We start from the raw sequence: 7,903 nt of genomic DNA on the forward strand, positions 1-7,903 counted from the left end.
ACTTTTCAATTTCTCTCTCCCCTTATACATTCTTTTATCATATTCTCTATTTTTATCATCTTTGTTTGCTTTATTTTCTTTATTTTCTTTTTTTAATCTCATTTTATGCATTTTTTTTCATTTTTTTTCATTAATAATTCAAGTAATCTCCATTTGAGTTTCTCTTTTTTATTCTTATTTCTACTCTTTGTTCTTTTAATCTCCTCCTCCTCCTCCTCCTCCTCCTCCTCCTCCTCCTCCTCCTCCTCCTCCTCCTCCTCCTCCTCCTCCTCCTCCTCCTCCTCCTCCTTCCTTCTGCTCTCTTGAACACTTTCTTCTTCTCACACTGACTCTCTTCCTCTTTCTTTATTTCTATCTTCTTTATCCCTTCTGTCTCTCCCTCTTCTTAATATCTCGTTCTTTTTCACTTTGTTGCCTCTTGTCTCTTTCGTTCTCTTCATATGGTTTGGTTCTCTTTCCTCCTCTTCCTCCTCTTCTTCTTCTTCTTCTTCTTCTTCTTCTTCTTCTTCTTCTTCTCTTCTCCTTCCTCCTCCTCCTCCTCCTCCTCCTCCTCCTCCTCCTCCTCCTCCTCCTCCTCCTCCTCTTTTTCATTCACCTCTCGTCTGTTCATTTGATACGGCTTTACTCGTCTTAGCCTTCCTCCTCCTCCTCCTCTTCTTCCTCCTCCTCCTCTTTTTCCTCCTCCCTTTTCCTATCATTCTCTTCCTTTTTTCTCGTTTGATATTGATTTCGTGTTCCTTTTTTCCCTCCTCCTCATTCTTTTTCTCTTTTCTTGTCTCTTCGTTTGATATGCTTCACCTCCTCCTCCTCCTCCTCTTCCTCCTCCTTTTCTTCCTCTGAAGCCGAGTCAACACTGTACAGAAACAGTGAAGAATCTTTGAATTTAAATCAGAAAAATTATACCTTTCCCTATATAACTCATTGGTACGTCCTCAGCTTGAATCATGTGTACAGTTCTGGTCACCATATTATAGAAAAGACTGAACAACTGGAAAAGATACGGCGTTGAGTGGCTAAAATGATTCCAAGATTGAGAAACAAGCCATATGAGGAACGACTGGAAGCATTGAATCTATTCAGCTTAACGAAGTGCAGGTTAAGAGGAGACATAAGTGAAGTTTTCAGAAATTTCAAAGGATGTAACAATCTTGACGCTAGTAATTATTTTATCATTGATCATTCTGACATGACGAGGAATAATGGATTTAAAATTACACCCAAATGCTTCAAATCCCACGAGGCAAAGCTCTTTTCCTTTAATAGAATTGTTAACATTTGAAATAAGCTTACTTCAGAAATTGTAAACACCGCTTCTATTGCATCATACAAAAGTGAAATTGATAAATATTTCCTTTCACCCTTTTCTGCAAAAATTCCATGTCAGTTTTTCCACACTGCATGGTGAAATTTTCCTCACTATTTTCCATGCCAGGGAAAGTTGGAGGGAGTGGTGGGTGGGGAGGAGCCTTCTGATGTACTATCCTATCTCTATTCCCTGTAGCTAGCTAGAAGTAGTTACCAAGCAGTATTGAATGGACCAAAAGTTCTGTTGCTGTTTGACTTTCCTTTGTATTCCTTTGTATTCCTCCTTATTTTCTTATACACCTTTTTCCTTCTCTCTTTTGATAAAAATTTAGCTTTTTCTCCTCTTCCTTCTCCTTCTTTCATTCCCTTTTTATCTCTCCGTTTGATATGGATTTACTCTTTCTTCTCTTCTTTCTCCTCCTCTTATTCCTCCTTCTCCTACTCCTCCTACTCCTCCATCTCCTACCACTCCTCCCCTCTTCCCCCTCTTCTACTCGGCCGGAAATAATGAGGCGGTTGCGTGTCGGCTTTGCGTTTGTCTGTGGAATTACTCATTGGTGTTTGACAAATTTAATTCAGTTTCGCCTCCTTCCCTTTCTCTTTGGGTTCAGCGCTTGTAGTCACTCAGCGCCCTGTCACGTGAGCCTGTTAGTGGTTTGATGATGAATAGTGTGTGTTTCCTTGTATTACAGGTGTGTCTGTTGGAGAATGAGTGTGGGTTAATGTATGTAGAGTTTTAAAATGGTGTTTTTGTGTGTTTTGAACGTGTCAGGATGGCCGAGCGGTCCAAGGCGCTGCGTTCAGGTCGCAGTCCGGTCTTCCGGGCGTGGGTTCGAATCCCACTCCTGACAAAAGAGTAACGTTTTGAGTCAATAGGGAGCTTTAAAAGAAGATTAGGTAAGTTCATGGATGGGGAGGATAGATGGAACTAGGTAGCTTTAATCACACAGGGACTGCCACGTGTAGGTCTGTCAGCCTCTTCAAGCTTCCCTATTTTCTTATGTTCTTATATGTTTAGATTTGCGCTCTGATTTTTTTTTTTATCTTCATTTATTCATTTATCTTTTGCGTGTGAGTTTCGTAGGTTTCTCGTGTGTGATTTAATGCAAATAGTTTTTCTTTCCGCAATGGTGTGGTATTTTTTTTTTATTTGTGCTTTTGTATGTGTTATGATTTTGTATTTCGTCGTTTGGTTTCTATTTTTCATGCTTCGTTTCGCTCCATCTGGCTCATACCGTAATCTCGAGTCATCCGTCTCTTCTTTCATTCCCTTTACCTTCTCTTTGGCAGAAATTCTCTCCATTTTCATTCTCATCTCTCACCCGTTTTGCCTCATAACTCTCTCGTGCTGTATTTCTTCTTTCTCTTACACACCTATTTCCTTGTTCTCCTGTTATTGTCTTTTTTATTTACTCGAAATTGTATTGTGAATTTATTAGTCCATCTCGGCCAAACCTGTCTTTTTTTACTTTACAATGAGAGAAAGGAACCACAATGACATCGCTAAAGGTTTTAATTAGGGGAGAATCTATTGCTTTACCTGCTTTTCTCCTTTTTTTTCTCACTTAAGTACAGTTATTACACTTGATTGGGTTCGTGTTAATAATAGATCTGTCTTTCCTTCCCTGTCTTCTCTGTTACATGTCACAGTGTGCTTATCTCTCTCTCTCTCTCTCTCTCTCTCTCTCTCTCTCTCTCTCTCTCTCTCTCTCTCTCTCTCTCTCTCTCTCTCTCTCTCTCTCTCTCTCTCTCTCTCTCTCTCTCTCTCTCTCTCTCTCTCTCTCTCTCTCTCTCTCTCTCTCTCTCTCTCTCTCTCTCTCGTCATTCACATTTTCTCCTTCATCTGTTCCTAATTTCTTTAACTAGATCTATGTATTTACACTCGTCTTTTCTGTCTGTTTGCCTCGTATTTCTAAATTTACACTCCCTCCCCTTGTCGTTCCCTTACTGTTTCCTTCCTTCCAATTTCCCATCAGCCCTTTGTCTTTCCCTTTCCCTGTTCGTCCTCATAATCTCTCTTGCATTCTCCTAAATTTTCCTTTCATTCTCCTTTCTTCCTTCCAATTTGCCGTGACCCCTTCAGGACAATACATCTGCCCTTTAACTCCCTAACTTGTCCTTCCTTGCCTGCTTCCCCTTCCAGTGTTAAGAGGAGATACTGAGGCATATGATACACTTGAAGCAAACTAGACTTCTATCTTTCTCCCTTTGCCTTCCCTTCCCCAAATTGAATTTGTTATATTTTTACCTGGTGTTGATTTTTTTTTCTGTGTACTCTGCCTGATAGATGCTGCCAGAGAGAGAGAGAGAGAGAGAGAGAGAGAGAGAGAGAGAGAGAGAGAGAGAGAGAGAGAGAGAGAGAGAGAGAGAGAGAGAGAGACTGACCATGGTAAACGTAAACACTGACACAAGTAAACAAACAAACAAACAAAAGTCAACACAGACTTCAGAAAACCGGCCGAGCGAACTGACTGACTGACACACACACACACACACACACACACACGCACACGCACACGCACACACACACACACACACGATATAAGGCAGAAGGTATAGTGGTATTGGTCCTCGCAAAATGGACGTGTGTGTGTGTGTGTGTGTGTGTGTGTGTGTGTGTGTGTGTGTGTGTGTGTGTGTGTGTGTGTCTTTGTCCCTCAGTGTCTGATGGGAATTGGTCAGTCGTGAAAGGATCTGAATGTTGCATATGTGTTGCTTGAATATTGCATGTGTACGTGGATGTGTGTGTGTGTGTGTGTGTGTGTGTGTGTGTGTGTGTGTGTGTGTGTGTGTGTGTGTGTGTGTGTGTGTAAAAATGTGTATTTATATCCTTAGTCAATAAACGATTCTCTACCGTATCATTAAGCCTCGTATTTCTATCTTTTTTTTTTTTTTAGCTGTTCATGCGAGTTTTACAATATGTGATGTAATTTTCTGCCACAAAAATGTTCGTATAAGTGATCGTGTTGTGTTCGCGACGTTCGTGTTGTATTCGTGGTGTTTGTGTGTGTGTTCGTCGTGTTCGTGGTGTTCGCTCTTCGTTCGTGTTCATTCGTGTTCCTTTTATTCTTCTCGGAAAGGACGTGTGTGTGTGTGTGTGTGTGTGTGTGTGTGTGTGTGTGTGTGTGTGTGTGTGTGTGTGTGTGTGTGTGTGTGTGTGTTTCTGGTGTGTATGTAGTGTTTGCATTTTTTTTTCATACAAGCTTATATTTTTCACCGTTGTGTCACTTTGTGGTTGTACTTTCATGCACAATAAATCTTGTTCTTTTTGATTTTCTCTTTTTTTTCATTCGTATGTGTAAGTTTTTGTCTTTTTCATCAGTTTATTTCTCTGAGTTATGATGGCAGTTTTATGCTTTTTTTTGTGTGTGTTTGTCTTTCCATCCTTCCTTCCTCTTGTTCCCCCTTTCCTCTTTCGCCCTTTTCTGCAACTTTGCATTTGTAACTCCCTGTGTTTGCTCTCTCTCTCTCTCTCTCTCTCTCTCTCTCTCTCTCTCTCTCTCTCTCTCTCTCTCTCTCTCTCTCTCTCTCTCTCTCTCTCTCTCTCTCTCTCTCTCTCTCTCTCTCTCTCTCTCTCTCTCTCTCTCTCTCTCTCTCTCTCTCTCTCTCTCTCTCTGTATCACGTGCTTTTCATATCATTAACTGCACAGTTTCTCGTTTGGCCAGAGGATGATCCTGTAAAACCCACATTTTTCTTGTCATTCTTCGCTAATTTTCTCAGCGCAGGTCAACATTATCCTCCCTTCCTGTACACTAACTCATGTGGATCTCTTCGTGTGTGTGTGTGTGTGTGTGTGTGTGTGTGTGTGTGTGTGTGTGTGTGTGTGTGTGTGCCGTTTTGCATGAGATATTTCGTGTTAAAATCGCATCTAGTTAATTTTTTTTCTCCGTTTTTGTGTCTAATACTTTAGCGTGTCATTGTGATATTTGCTTAATAATTTAGCATGTAATTCTTATATTACGAACACTGATGGCGGCGATTTTCTCAAATGGGCAAGAAATGCATCACAATTACTGTAAACGCGTTAAGTCTGACGGCCATTTCTCACCTCATTTTTGCGGAACCAAATGTTTTATACCAGAGAAACAAAAATGCGAAGCGAGACGGTGCAAGTACTCGTAAAAGTGAGCAGAAAACCAGAGACTCAATTAACGTGCATTAATTATCCACCTCCCTCCTCCTCCTCCTCCTTCTCCTCCTCCCTCCAGTCCGTGCATATGTGAGGACTAACGAGAATACAGACACACACACTTGCACCTTTACAAAGCAACAGGTGTGCCAGTGTATCTCATGGTCTGCCTTTTCTGCCCCCACGCGCAATGGATAATGAGATAAGCAATGACACCTTTCTATTCTGGGTTATTTTTTTTTTTTATGCAGTGTTGGTGTCGGTGTTAGTGTTGTGTTGTGGTGGCTGTCAGGGAGTGAGGGACTGAAAGGTTATGTGCTGGTATTTTTTGGTTTGTCTTTGTTATTTGTGTTTCTTTTTCTACTTATCTTTTGGTAGAGTAGTTTTTATTTCAGTTTTATTCGTTTTTTTTTATTTTCTTTATCTATTATTTTCTTGTGTGTTTTGTTCATTATCTGGTTTAGGTTTGTGTCTGTTTCTACTTGATATCTTTTGGTAGTGTTGTGTTTTTATTTGTGTGTTTTATTCGCTTTGTTTTTTAATTATTATTTTTTTTATCTATCTTGTATGTTTTATTCACTATCTGGTTTAGGTTTGTGTCTATATTGTGTTTTGTTAGTCAATCCTCCTTACAAGAGAGATTTTTTGATCTTTTAAGTTAAGGTTTGGTTATTTAGTGCTTAACTTCATTAGAATTAGATACATTTACTAAGTTTTCACATCTTCTACGTGTAAGTATCTATAAAGAACGTTTCGTATATTCTTGTTTCATGTTTCTAATTGTGTTCATCTTTCTTTGAATCTTATTTCTTTTACCTCTTTTTTGAGTTGTCTAAGTAACGAGTGTACCTTTTTGTGTCATGTTCATTATTGCTTTTTTTCTGACTTTTTAAGGGATACAACTTCTTTCTTGTCTCTGTCTTGATTAAGTATCGATGGAAGACACATTTATCACATTTATCCTTTTGTTTACCATTTAACACTGAAGTTTTATCTTTCTTTTGATTATTACTGTTTTTCCTTGCTCTGACTTGTTTGATTAAGTATCCATAGAGAACCCATCGGTATTACTGACAACCTACTCTCATTTTCTTCTAGGCATGTCTTTTTCTCATGAGTTGCCTTGAGGGTGAGGATGAATCTGGTTTATACACATTTTCTACTACAATTTTATCCCTCAAGTTATTTACCAAACTGTTTTCCGGTTGATCATTGTGACATTTCTCTTTCCTTTCCTGAAATCACACTAACCTGGAGGCGACAATTGAGTGGAAGTGTCTAGGAATCGTGTCACTTAGGCGAGATTGGACACGGGAGAGTTAAAAGACCGTACAAACAGAGAAGGTGTGACATAGAACCTCTTGGATGATTAAGTATATGGGCGTCTCCTACCGCTATCAAAGTATGGATTGGAGACAAGGGTGTGGCTGGAACAGGAGGTCTGGATGGGATCACTACACTTGCCACTTGAAATATGGTAGTAGGGAATAAATGAATGCGTGTGGAAAAAAGGATAGAATGTCAGGTGATGGGAGAGTGGAGATACATAAGAGTGTGAGTATATTGCAGTATAGTGTAAAGGAAGCAACGTGGTATGGAGGTGTACAAGTATATCAGGGTTAGTGAGGTGTAGCAATATATTGGTCAGAGAAATATATGAGTGTAGATAAAGAAAGGTAAAAGTACGTGTAAAATAATAAGACAAAATTTCAGGAGCGTACTGTAATCTAATAATAATCGTGAATAAGCGAGTGAATGTAAACAGTGACAGTATAATGAAATAAACGTGAAATCTCATACTACTAAGGTGATAAAATACTACATTTACAAATATATAAGAAAAATACAATTAATATACGAATTAGAATAGCTATGACATTAAACTCGAGGCAGAACATGCTGTAAAAAATAATAGGTAAAAAAATTAAAAGAAAAGAAAAAAAAATGATGGCATTTGACACTAGAAGTAATATGAGTATAGCTTGAGGATGGCACAGATAATATTGTCATAGAATCGCTGTGAATATAAAATTAATTGGTGTAGAAAGATTGAAGCAGTAATGTTGAAATGTACGTTGATTGCACTGTTGTATTCATTCGGTGAGGCAATGAACATCACATCTGATTTGCTGAAGGGTAAGAATTAAATGAAGCAATTAGTTGAAGTTTCATTCAATATCTCGGAGAAAATGAAATCTTAACCATTTGGCTGCAATTTGGTACTTTTTTCCTTACTTACTAATCACTGGCAGACATCTTTACGTGTTCTAGTCACCTTCAATCTCTAAATTGGGTGAAAATTGCAAAATCTATCTTCTACAAGCTCCTATTTTCTTGCAGATAGGTATGAAGATTCCCTGCACTACTTCCTGTGTTAATTTGTTTCGTATCGCAGTCAAATGTTCCAAGATAACCAAATGAAGTTGTGCTCACTAAACATTTAAGCCTAACGCTCCATTAACATTTGG

General features: G+C 38.9%; 1 non-coding gene across 1 annotated transcript; it reads left to right on the forward strand.

The window, feature by feature from the left end:
- Positions 1 to 2,072: 2,072 nt before the first annotated feature.
- On the forward strand, positions 2,073 to 2,156 carry Trnal-cag. Its single transcript has one exon. It is a non-coding gene; the product is annotated as a tRNA-Leu (tRNA).
- The last annotated feature ends 5,747 nt before the right edge of the window (positions 2,157 to 7,903 follow it).

This window comes from Portunus trituberculatus, chromosome 5 (assembly GCF_017591435.1).
Source record: "Portunus trituberculatus isolate SZX2019 chromosome 5, ASM1759143v1, whole genome shotgun sequence".
NCBI classification, from domain to species: Eukaryota; Metazoa; Arthropoda; class Malacostraca; order Decapoda; family Portunidae; genus Portunus; species Portunus trituberculatus.